The sequence below is a fragment of the Dama dama genome, chromosome 23 (genome assembly GCF_033118175.1).
Source record: "Dama dama isolate Ldn47 chromosome 23, ASM3311817v1, whole genome shotgun sequence".
Lineage (NCBI taxonomy): Eukaryota > Metazoa > Chordata > Mammalia > Artiodactyla > Cervidae > Dama > Dama dama.
In genome coordinates this window covers 24,367,818-24,388,344 of record NC_083703.1, presented here as the reverse complement: position 1 = coordinate 24,388,344, position 20,527 = coordinate 24,367,818, and the positions used below count along the sequence as shown (strand labels likewise).

Below are 20,527 nucleotides of genomic sequence, written 5' to 3'. Positions count from 1 at the left end.
TAGCAAATGTGAAGTATTATATATAGAATAGATAAATAACAAAGCTCTACTGTACAGTACAGGAAACTATATTCAATATCCTATTATAAACCACTATGGAAAAGAATATGTAAAAGAAAAAATATATGTATACATGAATCACAACAGAAATGAACACAACATTGTAAATCAACTCTACTTAAATAAAATACATTTTAAAAAATGAATAGTAAACAGCAGCAGAATACATGTTTTTCTCAAGTGGATGTGGAACATTCACCAGGATAAACCATATGTTAGGCCATAAAAGAAGTCTTCATAAATTTAAAAAGGTTGAAATCATACAAAGTATCTTTTCTGATAATAATGAAATAAAACTAGAAATCAGTAACAAAAGGAAAACAGGAAAATTCACAAATATGTGGAAATTAAACAAGACTCTCTTGAGAAACTAACGGGTGAAAGAAGAAATCACAAGGGAAGTTAGAAAATACTTTGAGCCAAAAGAAAACAAAGCTCCACATACCAAAATTTATGGGATGAATTGAAAGCAGTTCTAAGAGAGAAATGTATATCTGTAAATGCAGGCATTAAAAATGGACTGTATCATGTCAAGGAAGTTTCCTTCTATTCCTAGTTTATTGAGAGTATTTGTCATAAAGAATGTTGGGTTTTACCAAATGTTTTTTCTGCATCAGTTGAGATGATCATGTGAAGTTTTTTCCTTTCATTTTATTAATGTGGCATGTTAATTACATTGGTTGATTTTTCATATGTTCAAACATTCTTGCATTCCAGGAATAAATCCCACCTGCTCATGATGTTTAATCCTTTTAAAATGCAGCTGAATTCACTTTGCTAGAATTCTTTTGCGGGTTTTGCAATATCTCATCGGGATATTGGTGTCCTTTGTCCTTAAAATGTCTTTGTCTTACTCCATTTATCAGGGTAATGCTGGTCTAGTGGGTGAGTTAGAAAGTCGTCTCTCCAGTTTTTGTTTTTTTTTTTTCTGGAAACATTTGAAAAGGATAGGTGTTAATTTTTAAAATGTATGGTAGAATTCACCAGTGAAATCATTTGGTCCAAGGCCTTTTTCTGTTGAGTGGTTTTTTGACTACCAGTTCAATCTCATTAGTTACAAATCTATTCAGATTTTGTTTATTTATGATTCAGTTTTGGTAGATGTGTGTTTCTAGGAATTTTTCCATTTCATCTAGGTTACCCAATGAGTTAGTGTGTAATTGTTCATAGTATTTTTTTTATAATTCTTTTTATTGCTGTGTAATTGGTAGTCATGTTCCCACTTTCACTTATATTTTCAATAATTTGAGTCTTCTGTCTTCTTTCCTTAGTCTAGCTGAAGTTGTCAAGTTTGTTGATCTTTTCAAAGAATCAACCTTGGTTTCATTGGGTTTTGCTATTGTTTTTCTATGCTGTATTTTACTTATCTCTGCCCTAATCTTTATTATTTCTTTTTATCTGCTAGTTTTGAGTTTAGCTTGCCCTTTCTTTTCTAGTTCCTTAAGGTATAAAGTTAGGTTACAGATTTGAAATTTTTCTTCTTTTTTTAATGTATGCTTTACAGCTATAAATTTCTCTCTTAGCATTGCTTTCACTGAATCCCATATGTTTTGGTATGTGAAGTTTTGTTTTCATTTAGTTCAAAGTATTTTCTAATTTCTCTTGTGATTTCTTGACTCATTGGTTGCTCAAGAGTGTATTGTTTAATTTCCACGTATTTTTGAATATTCTGATTTTCCTTTTGTTATTGATTTCCAGTTTCATTTCATTATTATCAGAAAAGATATTTTGTATGCTTTCAGTCTTTTTGAATTTACTAAGATTTATTATGGCCTAATATATGATCTGTCCTGGAGTGTCCCATGTCCACTTGAGGAAATGTGTATTCTGCTGCTTTGGGGTAGTGTTCTGTGTGTTTTTTATGTGTGGAGTGTTCTGTATAGATAAGTTATGTATCTATCCATCCAGTCTCTCCATCCACCCATCCAACCCCCCATCTTTCTATCTATCTTAGTATGGGACATTTATACGTGTTAAGTAGCCTGGAAAATTGCACCTCTAGATGTTTTCATGGCTGGTTTCTCCTTATCGCTCAGATCTATGCTCAAATATAACCTCAGAGAAATTTTCTCTGACCACAGTGTCTAAATTTGCACCCCACCTTACCACATCCCCAGTCACTCTCTATCTTATTTCCTTGTTTGTTTTCTTCACAGCATTTATCACAATCTGAAATTACATGATTGTTTTGATTCTTTACTTGATTGTTTTTTGTCTCTCTCAGTAGAATATAAGTTCAATAAAAGAAGAAACTATTTTGTTCACAGCAAGAGCTTAATAAATATTTGATGAATATGTATCTGTTAATGTTTGTTAAATGTCACCTCTTCAAACTAGCACACTATTTTTACTTAAATAAATTTGTTTATATGATTGTTCATGCTGGGAGATTTGAGACACAGTTCTCATATCCTGTGTAGTTTTTCTGTACTTCTTCCTCTGCTGAAGTTACTATTTTAAAATTTCATCAAAACTGTTAGCTCTTGGTTGTGTTGGGAGTAGAAAGCTGGTGATCTAGATCAGTTTTCACTCTATCCTTTACAACTTTATATGTTTCAATCAAATCCTTAACTAACTTTTTTCCTACATTTTTATTTTATATTTTAGAATAGCTTCTTTTCTGTGTATGTACACTGGCTATGTTTTAGTATAATATGTATTTCCTAAGATGGTTACTCATTAAACTAAGTAAAATTATTTAGGGAGATCTTAGAATTTCAGTATTTTTTGTTATTCATCTAAATTATATATATGTAATTAATTTACATGCAATTAATTTTTACTACTGGCAGTTTGACTAATTAAAATGGATACCCTCTCATCAAAATTATGTGTTTTATGCCATATTTTAATAACCTATAAAGACAAAATTATTTGCTGTTTTTACTTTTGTATCTTACTGTCTTTCAGTTCAGTTCAGTTCAGTTCAGTCACTCAGCCGTGTCCGACTCTTTGTGACCCCATGGACTGCAGCACACCAGGCCTCCCTGTCCATCACCAACTCCCAGAGTTTACTCAAATTCATGTCCATTGAGTTAGTGATGCCATCCAACCATCTGATCCTCTGTCATCCCCTTCTCCTCCCGCCTTCAATCTTTCCCAACATCAGGGTCTTTTCCAATGACACAGTTCTTTGCATCAGGTGGCCAAAGTATTGGAGTTTCAGATTCAACATCAGTCCTTCCAATGAATATTCAGGACTGATTTCCTTCAAAATGGACTGGTTGGATCTCCTTGCAGTCCAAGGGACTCTCAAGAGTCTTCTCCAATACCACAGTTCAAAAGCATCAATTCTTTGGCACTCAGCTTTCTTTATAGTCCAATTCTCACATCCATACATGACTACTGGAAAAACCATAGACTTGACTAGATGGACCTTTGTTGGCAAAGTAATGTCTCTGCTTTTTAGTATGCTGTCTAGGTTGGTCATACCTTTTCTTCCAAGGAGTAAGCGTCTTTTAATTTCATGGCTGCAGTCACCATCTGCAGTGATTTTGGAGCCCCCCAAAGTAAAGTCTGTCACTGTTTCCACTGTTTCCCCATCTATTTGCTATGGAGTGATAAGACCAGATGCCATGACCTTAGTTTTCTGAATTTGAGTTTTAAGCCAACTTTTTCACTCTCCTCTTTAATGTTCCTTTCCCCACCCCCACCCCCCATATATCAATGTGTCTCTTCATTCAGTCTACCAGAATTGCTCATATTCTTATGTGATTTCAATCTCAGATACAACCAAGCATTGCACTTGATCTAATACCTGGCACTTCTTTTCTGCCTCAGTGCCTGTCTCTGTCAACTTTACCTATAAGCAGTGTTTTAGAATCTATTTTAAAATGAGATTAGTAATTAAGAAGCAAGAAAATGAAATTGTTTAATATAATCTGGGGACAAACCACTACCTTGTTCTTATTTTCTCCTTGGGCACACTGCTTTTGTTGGTAATGGAAAGCTAATGGCTGTAAGGGCCAAATATGACCTCTAGATTCTGGAGAGAATAGAAAGAAAAGCCTTCTCTTAAAGGTGAAATTGTGCTTCACCCAGTCTTCACGCATCTTTAGATCCTACCCTTCTTGAAGCTTAGCTTCTTATTTTAGGAAGCCTTCTCTTCTGTCTGGATTCCTTTAAGGAATTGTCATTCATATCACATTCTGGTAGCACATTCTGGTACATTCCGGTTTTGTAATTGTTTCATGTTGAAGTACTGTTTCCCTCTTACCCTAAATAATGTAAGCTTCTTGAAGGTAGGACCATGCTTTAATAAAAAACAAATAAACAAGCAACTATTTCAGTAGTACCTTTGTTGTTGTTCAGTCAATCAGCCATGTCTGATTCTTTATAACAGAGGAGCCTGGCAGGCTACAGTCCATGGAATTTCCCAGGCAAGAATACTGGAGTGGGTTGCCATTTTCTTCTCTAGGGGAGCTTTCCCATCCAGGGATTGAACCTGAGGCTCCTGCTGCATCTCCTGCATTGCAGACAGATTCCTTATCGCTGAGCCACTGGGGAAGCCTCATTAGTACCATAACTCTAGATTATATGTCCCATAGGATTAGACTTTAAAATGATGTGTTAATGATCTAGTTTGTGAGAGGGAGTCTAGTCATTTAGATATAATTTTAATGTTCTGAGTTTTAGGTTAGTAAACAGAAAAGGACCATTCTTTATGAGACATCATCATTTCTTCAGCATACTGTTCCCCCTCCTCACCCATTGTCACTCACCCCCTGACATAATACTTGCAGCTATTTTTATAGAGAAGTTAAAATGTGCTAAACACCCCACATGTTACTTAAAGCCAACAAAAACCCTGCAAAAGACATAGTACAATTGTTACTATTAATACTCTTATACATATTATTATCAAGGTCTCAGTGCACAGAATTGTATTAAAATAATCTTTAGCTTGCTTGTGATCCATATTTGTTTATTTATTTAATTATTGATTTTCAATAAAGTCATAAACACCTATGATCCCACCACCCAAAACAAAATCTAGGACTATAACCTACATCTAATACTTGCTCATCAACCTTCTCTCCTGCTTCTTCGCATTGTGTTGTTCATTTGCTAAGTTGTATCTGACCCTTGTGACTCCATGAACTATGTCTTTCACTTAGGTCATAAAAAAGTAAGTACTGGTCCCCACATTTTACAGGTAAGGAATCTGAGACTGCTGAAGGTTAAGAGGTTTGTTTTTTTCTTTTAGATCACCTAGCTAGTCAATGGACTATCTAAGTGTGTCTAATTCTGACACCTCCCCCTAACCCGCTCATGTGGACTCCCAGTCATTTGTCTGCAAGATAGCTGAGAAGTGGTGCTCAATGAAATAAAGTAGATACTGGCACTTAAATCTTGGAATAAAGAATAATGACTTAGGAGTTTACGGGTTTGGGCTTTCCAATCCAAACCAGTACCCTGGCGCTATGGGGTGATGGCTCCTGCTAAAAAGGGCAGTGAGAAGAAGGGCCAGCCTGCCATCAACAAGGTGGTGACCAGAGAATATGCTGTCAGCATTCACAGTGCATCCATGATGTGGGTTTCAAGAAGCCTGTCCCTTGGGCACTCCAAGAAATACAGAAATTTGCCATGAATGAGATGGGGACACCGGATGTGAGCATCTACACCAGGCTCAACAAAGACATTTGGGTCAAAGATATAAGGGATGTCCCATACTAATCTGTGTGCAGTTGTTCAGAAAATGTAATAAAGATGGAGGCTAACCAAACAAGCTCTACACATTGGTTACTCACATGCCTGTCGCCACTTTCAAAAATCTCAGACAGTTAGTGTGGTTGAGACCTAATTGCTGATTGTCCAATAAAGTTATTGAATTGCCAAGAAAAAAAGAGTGTACTGATCTGGGGGACTTCCCTGGTGGTCCAGAGGTTAAGAATCTGCCTTGCAATGCAGGCGATATGGATTCAACTCCTGGTGAGCCTGTGTGCTCTGGAGCCGTGCATCACAACTAGAGAGCCCTAGTGCCACAACTAAGACCCAATAGCCAAATAAGTAAATATTTTAAAAAAGAGAGAGTGTGCAGCTTCATCTCCATCATTGAGCTTGATTTTGGGTAATTTGTCTTCTTAACCCAGCCCTCTGTAGGTTACTGGAGAAGGCAATGGCAACCCACTCTAGTACTCTTGCCTGGAAAATCCCATGGACGGAGGAGCCTAGTAGGCTGCAGTCCATGGGGTCACCAAGAGTCAGACACGACTGAGCAACTTTACTTTCACTTTTCACTTTCATGCATTGGGAAGGAAATGGCAATCCATTCCAGTGTTCTTGCCTGGAGAATCCCAGGGACGGTGGAGCCTGGTGAGCTGCCGTCTATGGGGTCGCACAGAGTCGGACACGACTGAAGCGACTTAGCAGCAGCTGTAGGTTATTTCATCTCTCAGCTGTCCCACGACAGCATATTCCAGTTGGTTCAGGTTTCAAAAACCAAACCAAAAGAAGATATAATTAAGGGCAACACTATGTAAATTGCTTAAACTTGAAAGAGAATTTTTTTTTCCCCCTAAATGACCACCTTGTTGCAAATGGCAGTTTTTAAAACGGTTAATTTCAGCAAAAAGGCTTTATTTGTATACTTTAAGAAGAACTCTCTTGGTCTTCAATTGATGCAGGCTGACGTGCAGTCTGATGTTCTCTAGAAGAGTATGTACAGGTTTATACTTGGTTGTTTTATTCTGCTAGTATATTGCACTACAGATGAGAACACACATGCACACACACACACATTCCTCCTGTAATTCTATACAATATAGAAATGCAAAGTTAAAGACAGAGGCTAATTAGTGCGACTTTAAGAAACCTTACAGGACAGTGTGTGCCTGGATACCCAGAATATCGATAGAACTGAAAGTACATCTGTTGGACATCACAGGGGTTTGTCTTCAGATAATTATTTCCTTTTTGGCTTTAATGGAGAAGAATGTCAAATATGATACTGGAACACTTGTAGAATGACATTCCGTAACAACAGACTTAAACAGGAAAGAAAGAGTGAATAACTGGGCATCAAGTGTGATGAATGAGAAAGCTGTTATTATAACAAAGGGAGGAAAAGGTCTCAGTTCATAATGCCAAGTGTGTGCAGCACAAAGATCAGGATATTAGGTAAGATTTATGTAAATAATTTATTGAACTATATTTGCAGCTTTATAAGATAAATATCCATCCTAAAGGAGATCAGTCCTGGGTGTTCATTGGAAGGACTGATGCTGAAGCTGAAACTCCAATACTTTGGCCACCTCATGTGAAGAGTTGACTCATTGGAAAAGACCCTGATGCTGGGAGGGGTTGGGGGCAGGAGGAGAAGGGGACGACAGAGGATGAGATGGCTGGATGGCATCACTGACTCAATGGACATGGGTTTGAGTAAACTCCAGGAGTTGGTGATGGACAGGGAGGCCTGGCGTGCTGCGATTCATGGGATTGCAAAGAGTCAGACACGACTGAGCGACTGAACTGAACTAAACTGAAGAGAAATAATGATACCAAAATAAAGCATGTCAACAACTTATCTAAGGTGCTTTACCTAATTCCCAATTGTATTAGGTGGGTTTTTTTTTTTGTTTGTTTGGACTAACTTAATTATTCAGTACTTAGGAAAAAATGTAAACTGTTCAATATATTCTACATGCCTTGCTGTTCACCACACCCAGACTAGGGATTAACCACATGATATATTTAGTATCTATTTGGCTGATACAATGTTTTTAAAACTTGCATTGATACATGTTACTGTTCCTTTTTTATCAGTGATAGGAATCCATCTTTTCCCCTTGGATTCCAGTTAGCTAAATTGACTACCTGTGAGGTCAAAATGCCAAGTATTTTCTGACTTCTTCATAGAATTTTTTGCCCCAGATAAAAGAATGCATGAAAACTTCCTCTGCTTTGTTCCAGTGTGAGTCTCAGTTTGTTTCCAATGGAAAGACTCTGAGCAGAATGTTTCCAAGAGAGCTCTGAGCTCTATTATCAGTTGACTCAGCACCTCCTTTACCGCCAAGTATAAGACCGGAAGAAACCAGATTTGTTTCTGTCCTCAGACTTAAACAGTGCTCAGGGTCTATTCTGTGCCTTTTTTCCAGTGCCATTTCCCCCCTGAACTACACAACACATTCTCAGCTCTTTCCAGGCTGGTACTTAACTGGTACCATTCTAGATGCTTACAAGAGAAGTCACTTCATTTCTTACGATGGAGATCTTAGGGTGTTTGGAACTAATTCTTTCTCTGAACCCATGTTCAGAAAGACTTGGATTTGGATAGGAGGGGGGAGGTAAATATTAAATAAATACATACACAAGTAATGTTATAATTGTGAAAAGAATTGTGAGAGACTGCTACAGGTAGACCCTTGGCCAACCTTGTGGTGAGGTAGGGTAGCTTTTCATTCAGGCAATTTCCCTAGTTAAACTGTTCTAATTTTTAATTTTAATGGCAATTTTCTAATTATACAAGTAATATTTTTAAAGTGTTTTTTATTTAAAAACTGAAAAAGCTAGAAAATATAAAGAAGAAAAAAAAAATCACCTTAATCCAATACAGAGAGAAAAAAAAAATCCCCCAGTGTGTTTTCTACATATCTATATGACATTGAATTTGTCTGTAGTCCATTTTGTCACTCTTTTTTCATGGTTTCCTTCTTTGCTTTTATGTTTCAGCAGCTTTCCCCTTCTGCTACCTCTCAGATCATTGTGAAGAATATTTAGGTATTTCCCAAATTCTTTTGTGATTTCATTTTCTCTTGCTTTTAACTCTAATTCAGGCAGTTTAATTTTTCTCTGAGTAGCCAGTTGTTCCAACCCCATTTGCTGATCTTTTTTTCTCACTAACTTGAAATGCTTTCTGTATAATATTCATGTATATATGTGCATCTGTTCCTGAATACTACTTTTTTCCACTAACAATTCTTCTGGTATCACCTGTTCTTACTAGAATAGCTTTAGACTACGTTTTGAGAACTGATCACTCATGTGCAGCCCACGCTGCACACAGTTAATGTGTTATGCTTCACAGTCTTGAAAAAGGAGTGTCTACGTAAATTATTTGGAATTACTCTGCATGGGAGATCTTTTTCTCCCTGTTTATTTCCTTAGATAGTTGTCTATATCAGTAAGACTTATGTGTGTTTATTTGATATTTTGGGTTGTAATCCAATACTAATTTATTTATTTTCTTGCTCAAATTATTCCAGCCTTGACCCTTGGGAGATCTTTCAGTTGGCTCCTGTGTCTTTTTGACACACCCCTATCAATTTGGTTTCTGTAGTTTGGGTGTGTGTGTGTGTGTGTGTGTAGCACTTTGTTATTTTCTGGCACTGTAAGATGCTCCAGGTTCATCTTGCATGTCCCCTAACTCAGTCCTAGAATGGGCCTTTGATCCAAGTATCTCTAACTCTTCAGTTGGGGGTTGGTACTGGGAATAGAGATTGATCTGGGCACCCACTGTCATTCTTTGACTTTTAGTCTTTCTGTAGCCTTGTGTTTAGATATATATTCTGTAAATGTCATATACCTAATTTTTAAAAAATTTAGTTTTATGATCTTGGTCTTTCAATTACAGAGTCTAGACTATTTTTATTTCCTGTGTTTGTTCATATTAGGGCTCATTTTATAGTACTAGTAATTTGTCTTATTTCTGTTTTTTGTTTGTTTTTAATGGTTTTATTCTTTTTCCCTCCTTTACTGTCTTCTTTTGTATTGATTAGTTTTGCTTATGTCCCTTCTGTCTCATTCTATTTTTCTCTCTGCTTGTTTGAAAATTATACTCTGTATATACTTTTAGTGGTTACCTCAGGTATTTTACTTGCATTTAACTCAGCAAAATCTGATGTTAATCAACATCTTTACCTCACTCCCAAACAGAACAAGCACTTTTAAGATGCCTCAAATGTGATTACTACCTCTCATATCATAATCTGTTGTTAACTCATATTTAAATTCTAGCATATTTTCCTCCCAACAAAGTAAGCATTATATTTGGTTGTGCACATTCAATGTTTGCTTAGTTTTGTCCATATGTTTGTCTCTCTACAAACTTTAGAACCAGTTTGTTGATATCTGCAAAATAACTTGCTAGAAATTTTATTAGGATTGCACTGAATCTGTATATCTAATTAGGAAGAACTGATATTTTGACAATATTAAGTCTTCCCATTCATGAAAATTGAATTTATCTCCATTTATTTAGAACTTATTTAATTTCTTACATGAGAGTTTTGTTCCTTAAGTTCCTTATATGGACTTCAAGCATATTTTGTTAGATTTATCCTTCAGTATTTCATTTTTGGGTCATGAATGTAAATAGTATTATGTTTTTAATGTCAAGTCTCAGTTGTTCCTTTCTAGTATATAGAAAACAATTGACATGTGTATATTAACCTTATATCCTGCAACCTTACTATAATTGCTAACTAGTTCCCCTCCCACCCACCCCCACCCCCAACTTTGGCATCTTTCAAAATTTTGTCTTTGCCTTTGACTTTCTGCAGTTTGAATACATGCCATGGTGTAGATTTTTGGTGTGTGTCTTACTTGGTGTTATCAGAGCTGCCCAGATCTGTAGTTTGGTGTCTATCATCAATTTTGGAAACATTTAGTCATTTTAGTCATAATTGCTTCAAATATTTCTTCTACTCTCTTCTTTCTTTCTTTTTCTTATTCCCATTATGCACAGGTTACACCTTTGGTAATTGTTCCACAGTTCTTGGATATTCTGCCCTGTTTGCTTTTTAATTTGTTTTACATATTGTATTTCAGTTTGGGAAGTTTCTACTAACATTTCTTCAAGATCACTGATTCTCTCCTCAGCTATGTCTAGTCTGTTGACGAGTCCATCATAAGCATTCTTCATTTCTGTCATGGTGTTTTCTATTTCTAAGCATGTCCTTTTGACTTGTCCTTTGAGTTTCCACCTCTCTGCTTACATTAAACCATCTGTTCCTGCATCATGTGCACTTTTTGTTTATTACAGTTCTTAGCATATTGATCATAGTTGTTTTAAATTCCCAGCCTTGTCATTCCAACATCTCTGCTATATCTGAGTTTCATTCTGATGCATGCTTTGCCTCTCTCTCTCTTTTTTTTTTTTTTTGAAAGCCAAACAGGATGTACTGGATAAAAGGAACTGAGGTAAATAGGCCTTTGGTGTGAGGTTTCATGTTCAATCAGGCCATGGGTTAGGCTGTGTTTACTATTTGCTATGTGTCAAAGGAAAAAATTGCCCCTTGGTGTTCTTGTTTTTATCTCTGCTGCATTCCTTCAGTTTCCCTAGAGACTTCTTCTTAAATGAGATCTAAGACACACAGTTCTTTCCATTGTATCCCCCTGTTATTTTATAGGAGACCTATTGATGATGGGGGTAAGGTATTGCAGAAGAGGAAGCATTCTATAGTCCTATGATCAGGTCTCAGTCTTTTAAAAAATTTTTTGAGAAGAAATATTATCTTTATTTGAAAATTAAATGTAACATGTTGTAACCCCAAATATAAAAATTTCAACATAAAATGATTTACATTTATAAAAGATTTGATAATAATATCTAACTAAAATAAAATTAGAAAAATGTACTTAGGAGTAAATACAACAGAAAGTAATGGGATCTATGTGAAGAAAACTGTATTTTGAAAGATATAAAACTTTATGAAATATAAAAAATAATATCTAAGTTAATGTAAAGACAGTTATAGTCTGGAGGTAACTCAAAGTCATAAAGATATCACTTCCTCCTAAATTAATTATGAATGTGATAATATTCCAATCATACATTAAGTGATATATAATTTGTTTTTGTAACTAATAAATTCAAATTTGTATGAAAGAAAAAAATGACTGAAAATTACCATGAAAAAATTACAAAAAAGAATTGTCAAAAATATTGAAAAAGAATAAGGAGTTCCTTTCTTTCTCTAATATTAAAACATATTTAAGGGAATGTTAACATTATATGCTTTGTAGATTTCAGCCTTTTAATGAGCCTGTGCCACTGGCCTGTGATCTTTCCAAGTGCTTCTCCGTCGTTTCGTTTACTTTCTTTTGTGGAGATAGGAATGTCATTTGTTATTTCTCTTTACCCATATTAGTTAGACCCTAAAACCCCCATTCGTTAAGCTCTGGTAAAATATTTTCTGTTGAGGGCAGGCCTTGCTAGAAGAAGAAGAGAATTATCTGGGCTTATTTCAAAATGGCTACTTTTTGCCAGAAATAGGAGGAGATTTTTCTCCAGTCTTCCCTGAGAGAATCTGGTAAGACTTTTGGAGGTAGACTCACAAAAGAGTTCTGTACCCCTAATACTGGATCTCTTGGAATTTTTAAAGATATTTATTTATTCATATTATTTTTGGCTGTGTCGGCTTTTAGTTGCAGCACTTGGGATCATCAGTGTGACTCACAAGCTTTTCTCTGGCTGTGGCAAGTGGCTTAGATGCCCCTTGGCATGTGGGACCTTAGTGCTCTGACCAGGGATCAAACCCACGCCCTCTGCATTGGAAAGTAGATTCTTAACTACTGGACCACTAGGGAGGTGCCCCCGCCAACCCTCGAATTTTTAACTCTTGAACTTCTCCACACTGAGTCTCCAGTAATTCATCAATTACTGATAAGGTTTTCCTCTCCTGATACTAGTTCTTCTGGAAGTTTCTGCTCCTGTAAGTTATATTCTCTGCATCTGTCTGTCTGTCTCTCCAGTGTTGAGGAGCAGCAGTTTGTCCTGTGACCTCATTTCTCTCATTAGAAGAGTTGTTGCTTTTCAGCTTGTTCAGCTTTTTTCTTGTGAAGACAGGAGTGATGATTTTCAGGCTCCATGCACACTGGAAGTTCTCCATGCAAACTGGAAGTTCTCTGCATTCCTTTTTCTGTGTGTTTTTTTTTTTTTTTTAATTTTTCAGTGTGCCTTATTCATATTTTAAAGAGTTTGGGATGACCTACAAAACTGATTGTGTGCATGTTATTTAAATGGAAATCAGATATTAAAGCTATGAAAAGAATGAAACAAGAATGCAATTTGTATTGGCTGCTGTAGTTACTGTGCCTGAATGTTACACTGGGCCAAGAATTTCCTGGTAGTGAAATCAAAAGAGAGAAATATCGTTAAGTTACATAGTTATCTCTTCTTGCCGAGTGAGCATACCAATTTTTGAGTCAAGACAACACCTCCTGCTTCAAAATTCTAAAGCAAGGCTACCACATGGAATAAACAAGTAGACAGTGAGCAGTAAACATATAACAGAAACAGAAAATGTTTTCATCCATTGTTCACAGATGCATTTTTTTTTCATATTTTGTTTTATATTGCCCTTTTTTATGAAGGACAATAGTGGTCTTCCAGTGAAGACCAACATTAATGTTTGACTTCATGAAGGCAATTCTGAGAGGGTCTACTTTAATATGCTCTAAATGAGTATTAATACAAGATGACACCAGGCTGGAACCTTTACAATCTTAAGGAATGAATGAATGGCCTGAGAATCTGTCTTTATTAAATATAACTTTTCTCAGTGGGGCTTTAGAACTTGTTATGTTAGCTGGGGCCCAATAAAGGCACCACTTTTTCCCAACTACACTCTGAAATGACTGAAAAAATATATCAGTCAGCAGATGGAGGTCACATACATCACCTTCATTACTCATAAGGCTGATTTTGGAAAATGTGGCTTCTAAGTGTGGCCAAGGACACTCCCCACTAGTGTACCCCAGAAACAGACCCTTGTATCTACAGGATGTCCAGCAACACTGGACCAGTGAAGACCTTCACAAAGGAAAAAATTTTCCTTCCCCAAGTGAAAGTGGAGAAATTAGGCCTGTGCATACCCACTTCCGACCTCCAAAGTCCCCAGTCAGATTAGCTCATGGGGGTGGAGAGAAGTCAAAATATTTCGTTACTGGGATTCTTTCCCAAGAAATGAAGCATGAAGACTAGGGAAGAAGCATTCACAAAAGTGTTATCTGGAAGGTGATTCAAGGCTCTTCTGTCTGTCAAGAGCTTTAAAGCAGTGGCTGTTGATTTAAGACGTATTCATAGGGAATATGTCACTGGCAGTCTGGTGATTAAGACTTCACCTTCCAATGCAGGGGGTGCAGGTTCAATCCCTGACCAGGGAGCTAAGATCCCACCAGCCTTGAGGCCAAAAACCAAAACATAAAACAGAAGCAATATTGTAACAAATTCAGTAAAGACTTTAAACATGGTCCACATCAAAAAAGAAAAAAACAAAACAAAAAACCTATTCTTAATAGCAGTAACACTTGTGGATGTCACATCTGCATTTCTGTTATGAAAGGCGAGGGATTTAAGAAGCTGATTCCTCAGATGGATGCTCACCACGGCTTGAGCTGGCAGACAGGGTTACCTATGAGCAAAGTCAAAATCCTCCTCAGAAAGCACTGACAGGTGGTTGATTGGGACTTGCCACTTCTACACCATGGTGCATGAACAAAGTGACTTTGGCTTAAAAGACAAGGTATTGCCTGGTTTTAGAGTTGTAACAAAAGGTCAGTCATGCCCAGGCAAACACCAGATTCTAAGCAGCATAAGCTCTTGGTGTGAACCCTGGCCTGCATTTGCTGAAAAATGTACCCACCCCCACCCAACTAGGTAACTAACACAGACTTCCTGAATCAAGCGAATGGAGAATTTAGCATTCTGAAATAAAATTCACTTTAGGGATTGTTGGAGGCTTGTGGTAAAAAGGAAAAGATGAGAAATTGAGGTGAAAGACATTCAGCAGAAAAATAGATGTATGTATAGGGTCTCCTTCCTGATTTGCTGCCAAAATATTAACCAAACTATATCTTATTAAGCAACTCAGTAATTTGATGGGTTAGCCTAATTAACTACTAACAGTCAAGTTTTAGTGACAGCACAGTACCACAGACAAGCCCTGGGAACTGTGCACAGTAAGTGGTTGGAGCTGTTTCAGAGTTAAACTTCAGCTGGGTTGCCCAAAGCAGAATTTCCACCTTGTGCGGTTTCCTTCCAAGGGTTCCACTGAGAGCTTAATACAAGCAGCTGAAAAGTGTGCATAACTGTTAGCACTTCCATTTCTCTCAGCAAAGGGATTTAATTAAACTCAGTTATACACATAATTCACACATCTATGATTGTTCTTTCTAAGCCCCTTTCAATATTGCTTTGGCTGCTAATTGCAGCTTGCTTGGAGTGGAGGGGAAAGACTTATGCAGGATAAATATATTGAGTATTTTTGTCTTTGTTTAATAAAGATGGAGCTGATAAACACATCTAGTAATTAGGGGAGACTGTATGTATGCCCTGGAAGAAAGGAATTTGGATGATGATAATTTCATAAAGTTAGTGAGAGTCATTATATACCCAGGACAAATTGAATTCTTTTTCTTCCTGTTTGTTGGAGATGTCATGCTACAGTGTTTCAGAATCTGCATTTGATTTAAATTAGACTGAATGCTAAGTTCTTCACTCAGTAAATGAAAGGAAAGAAGAGAATTGGCGATTTCTGCTGAATTTCAGTTATCTATAGGTGCTCCTCACTGACTCCAAACCTATAGGCAGGTAGGCACCTGCTTACCTAAAGCCCAATTTCAGACCATTCATCTACTTAAAAACCATTGACAGCTCTCTACTATCCACAGAATAACTCCTATAAAAGCAAATTTAGTGAAAGAATTCAAGACCTTCTGTCATTTAGCCTGATTCTAACTCTCCAGAGACTAAACACTCATATTAGTGTAGTCATATTAATCTATGGCTTTTTCTTCAGACCCTGCATTTCCCCTTGTCTGCTGTTGTTTGCCTAATCAATCCTGTAGGCTGTATATCACAGTGGTTATAAGCACAGCCTCTGTGTTTCAGACTTTGTTCTACTGCTTAGTAGTTGAGCAATCTTGGACAAGTTTTTTAATCTATCATTGCCTCAGTGTATGCCTCAATAAAATGGAGCTAATATCTCCTCGTGTTGCCATGAGAATTAAGTGGAATATTGCATGTAAATGCCTTAGAATAGAGCTTGGCTCATAGTAAGTGTGCCATAAGTATTAGCTCTGATGATCATGGTGATGATGATGGTCACGGTGATGGTGGTGATGAATAGAATGCCCTTCCTCAGCGTCTATGTATTTAAAATTTTGCTCATTCTAGGTCAATTCAAATTCCATCTTCTCTGAGAAGCCATCCCTCACTTCCCCATATTTCTAGTTTGTATTTAAGTGGACATACATGTTGAAGAGTGATGATAAATGAGAGAACCTAAGTAGTACTAACTAGCTTCATGAAGAAAGCGAGTTTTGACTGACATTTTTGAATGCAGTGGTCATTAATGTAAGTTAATAGGGAGAGAAATGGTCAATCTGAGTGAAGAGGAGGATGAGGTGATGTAAGAAAGGAAAAAGCAGTGTTTGTGCAGAAATGTCATGGGTTCTTATTTGGGTATACATGAAGTCATTGAGGGAAGATGTGATTCTGATGCTGGGAAAAAGGAGATGGCAATGTTTATCAGTCTTAACTATGGGTCTGCCAGGCAAGTCCCACTCATACACATTTGAATCAACAATTCCTCAAGTAAAAAGGCTTCATTTCTGGGACTTCCCTAGAGGTCCATTGCACTTTCACTGTAGGGGGCATGGGTTCAATCCCTGATCAGGCAACTAAAATCCCGCATACCTGCGAGGCAGCAAGCGGGTTGGAAGCCCAGTGGATGAGGGCTGGACTGGGAGAAAAGGGGGGAAAAAGAAATTACAGAAGTCACCAGATCGCTACCCAGATGAGGCTTTAGGCTCTGAGGAAACACCCGTTATTGCTCCCAGAAATCTTTTTAGGAGATTTGCTGCAGGATATATTATTACCCTAATCCATTTCCCACTCAAACAGTTATTATTTTGCAAAGTAGAGTAAAACACCACTGAACATAAAGGTCATATTTACAGAAGCTCAAGGTTGGAAACCAAACAAAGCAGATTGCTTGTTCACCTCTACAGACGAGGGTGTAATTCATACCGGTAGCATCTGAGACTGCCTGGTTACAAAAGGACTTCTTCACACTTAAAAAGAGCCAGGAGACGCACCCAGTGCAGAATCCATTTACGAGTCCATGGGCAGGTAGAAAGTGAAGTCGCTCAGTCGTGCCCAACTCTTTGCAACCCCATGGACAGTAGCCTGCACCAAGCTCCTCCGTCCATGGGATTTTCTAGGCAAGAGTGCTGGAGTGGGTTGCCATTTCCTTCTCCAGGGCAGGTAGAAAGCCGTCATTAAATCCTGCTCAGCCCCTGGCAGCTCTGCTTACTAGGTGGATAAGCACTGCAGCAACCTTGTTCTCAGCTTTGTATTGTGAATAGTATATTTAAAAATAAATATTTAGTGCTTAGAGCACTGCTTCAAAAAAATCTGTATTCTAGTTAAAATTAGCTATTGTGAAAAGAGGTAGCAGCTTGCAGATTTGCAAAAAAGCTACTGAAGACTATGTATATAGCACACACACACACACATGTATGTTATTTATAAGATAGTGCAAAGACTCTATTGGGGAAGGAGTAAGCAAAGACGGAATCACAGTTTGATCATCAAGATTACATCTTTTAAGTCATCCTGCAAATCAGCTCACATTCTCCTGGGGAAAATCAGGATGAACTACAAATGTTGGTGTTTTGTTTTGTGTTGTTTAAGTGGTATTTCTGAGTTGATTTGCCATCAAAAAGAATTGAGGTGGGAACCTGCCTTTGAAGATAGGAATACAATGCTGGCGGTGAAGAGGAGACCTGGGCTAAGGCAGGACATTGAGGTCCACCCGGTGTTTATGCCAAGACATGCTGTCTGGGAACAGCTGGGATTCTGACTACTGCTCGGTACAGCGTCCTCTTTCCCTTCCCTGGCTCGTGACTCATAACACAAACTGACCCTGGAGGATTTTTTTCAAAGTGTTAAAATGATACTACTAAGCCCTTGTTTATGACTGCTGGGGATGCTGGGGAACCAGCTTTGGGGAATGAGTTGGAACCAGGGATGATGCTGGAAGAAGCAGGGACCGCTCTGGATACTGCTGGGAACCAGCCTGCAGGGCGGTGGGTGTCCCCACAGGGCCCCCTCTGTACCCTCAGTGCCCCACCCCCAACACTGCTGGCCCAGGTTGCTGTCCCCTGGGCTGGATGGCCTGTCTTACATTTGATTCATGTCTGGAGTGGCTCTGTTCTGATCTGCTTCCAAAGAGACTGAGAACATGGAGATCTCGACTTTCCTGCCACGTCTCCCTCATGATGCTCACAAGGTAGGGAATTCCTTGTCCAGAGGAATTCTCATGCTGGACTGTAAAAAAAGACAAAACACAGTGATAACCTTCCCCAAATGTCCTGCAGCACATCAGGCTTAAGATGCAGTTAATCAGTTGCTTGCTGCCAAACTCAAAATACAGCAAAAGTTCTCATCAAACTGTGTTCAAACCTTGTGGTTGCTGGTAAAGAAAAAAACCCCAATCTACAGACAGACAGGACATGTCTTTTCCTTCGTTCCGCACTGATGTTTGAGAAGTTGTGTGCCTTCACACTCATAAGTAACACTTGAGCTTTTGTTTTTGGCCACTTCGTTTTGTGGGTGACTGTGGATCCAGGTCCACCAACAGCTGTGCCCTCTTGTTGACTGTTGTTGCCTCGAGGGAGGGTGCACCCTCCCACACCCTGTAAATCAACCTCTAAGCAAGTTCCACTCTGTTCTTACTGCAAAGGAGAAGCTAATTAAAAGGCCAAACTAAAAGACCATAGATGTTTTCTTCCATCCCCACATTCTGTAGAACAGACACATGGATGTTATGCATGATTTGCAAGAGAGAGAAACCCTTCAGCAGAGCAGCCAGCTAAGCATTGCCCTGACATCAGCCAACCCATGTACAGTGCAGAAAATGAGGACACGCTAAATAAATCTGGAGTGTTCTAAACTGCATCTGTGCACATCTCGTAAAGATTTACGTAGAAGAAAGGGAAAATAAAGAAAAAGTATGACTCTGGAGAAAGGAACTGTTTAAGCTGTCTGGCATTTGATACCGTGGGTGATATCTGGCCAAGGGTATCTGTCATAGAGATTTTTTAATGAAAGTGCCTATCTGGCAACCTTCCCATGATTTGTGGAATGTATCTATAGAGCACTGTCTCTACACTGGGTGGTCAGCCCTCTCTCCTAAAGTTTCACTTGGCAGTTGATTTTTTAACAAAATCTAAGTCCCAGAAAGGCCTCCCAGACCGTTCACGTGTTTTTCTCCTTGTGGCTGCTCACAGCTGACTCATGTCAGCGATCACTTAAAGTCTGTTTTCCTTGTTGTTTACTGAAACGTCGGAGATGTGTCTCACAGATGGCAGATTGTTTTAATGTTGGCTTATAACAAGTCATGTCAGTCTGTTTGCACTTCAGATATCCTGAGTGCCAGTTGAGCTAGAGAAGGGTTAACTCTTGGGGTGAGATGTCTTTATGATATTTTAGGGAAGAAAAAAATATTTGTATATATATGTACACATACATGCACAAATAAACGTGTGTGTGTGTGTATACATATGTATATAATGACCTTAAGAAAACCCGTGCTTCAAAAAAGAGGAAGTGTGCTTTTCAGAACCCAGCAGTCAGGAGATAAAACTAGAATAATTCAGTTTAGCTACTAGGCCTGGGGTTCCTCAACAGATGTGATAACAGAATGTAAATATTGATATCCAGCTGTCAGCCCATTGGCCTTCCTCACAGAGGTTACGTGAACTTGGCTTCCCTCGCTGAGAGTTGGCTAAGGACCGGCAGGAAATTCAGACGAGAATATATTTATCGGATTTTTCCTTCTAAGTTTGAGGCTTTAAAAAAAACACCACAGAGGAAATACAGGGCTTCCTCTCCTACAGGTCTTGCTTGCTCACTCTTATCTTTCCCGTCTTGTCACATTTCCAAGGAACCAAGTGCTTGAATCCTTCTGAGCACTTTCCTAATGGGTTAAATTAGACCTGGTTGGGCAGTACCTGACTTGACTTAGCTATAAGACACAGAGCTTGACCTTGAGAGCTGCATGCTCGCCACCAGCCTCCTCGCCTCCCCCAGGGTTTCCCTGCCTTTGCTGTCACCTTACTAGGGTCTGCCTCCCCGTTTTACAGCCTGAGTGAGTCTTCCAAAGAGCCAATCCCATCATAGCAGCTGTATTTAACGCTCTCTAGGACTTTCCTGGTGGCCCAGTGGTTAAGAATCTGCCTTCCAATGCAGGGAATGCAGGTTTGATCTTGGTCAGGGAACTAAGATCCCACATGCCGCAGGGCAACGAAGCCCGCTCATCACAAGAGAAGCCAGCATATGCCACAACTAGAGAAAAGCCCACACGCCTCAAAAAAGACCCAGCACAAACAAAATTTTTAAAAGATAAACAGTAAAACTCTTTCACTGGGACCCACTGCTTAGTGGAGTCTTTTCATTTGGTTTGCGCTCTGATAATACACAGACAAAGAAAACATCAGGTAGTGTTAAGATGGAGTAAAA

At 38.4% G+C, this 20,527-nt stretch overlaps 1 pseudogene; it reads left to right on the top strand.

Annotated features, from left to right (window-relative positions):
- The first annotated feature begins 5,392 nt into the window (after positions 1-5,392).
- On the top strand, positions 5,393-5,870 carry LOC133044240 (large ribosomal subunit protein eL31-like; annotated as a pseudogene).
- The last annotated feature ends 14,657 nt before the right edge of the window (positions 5,871-20,527 follow it).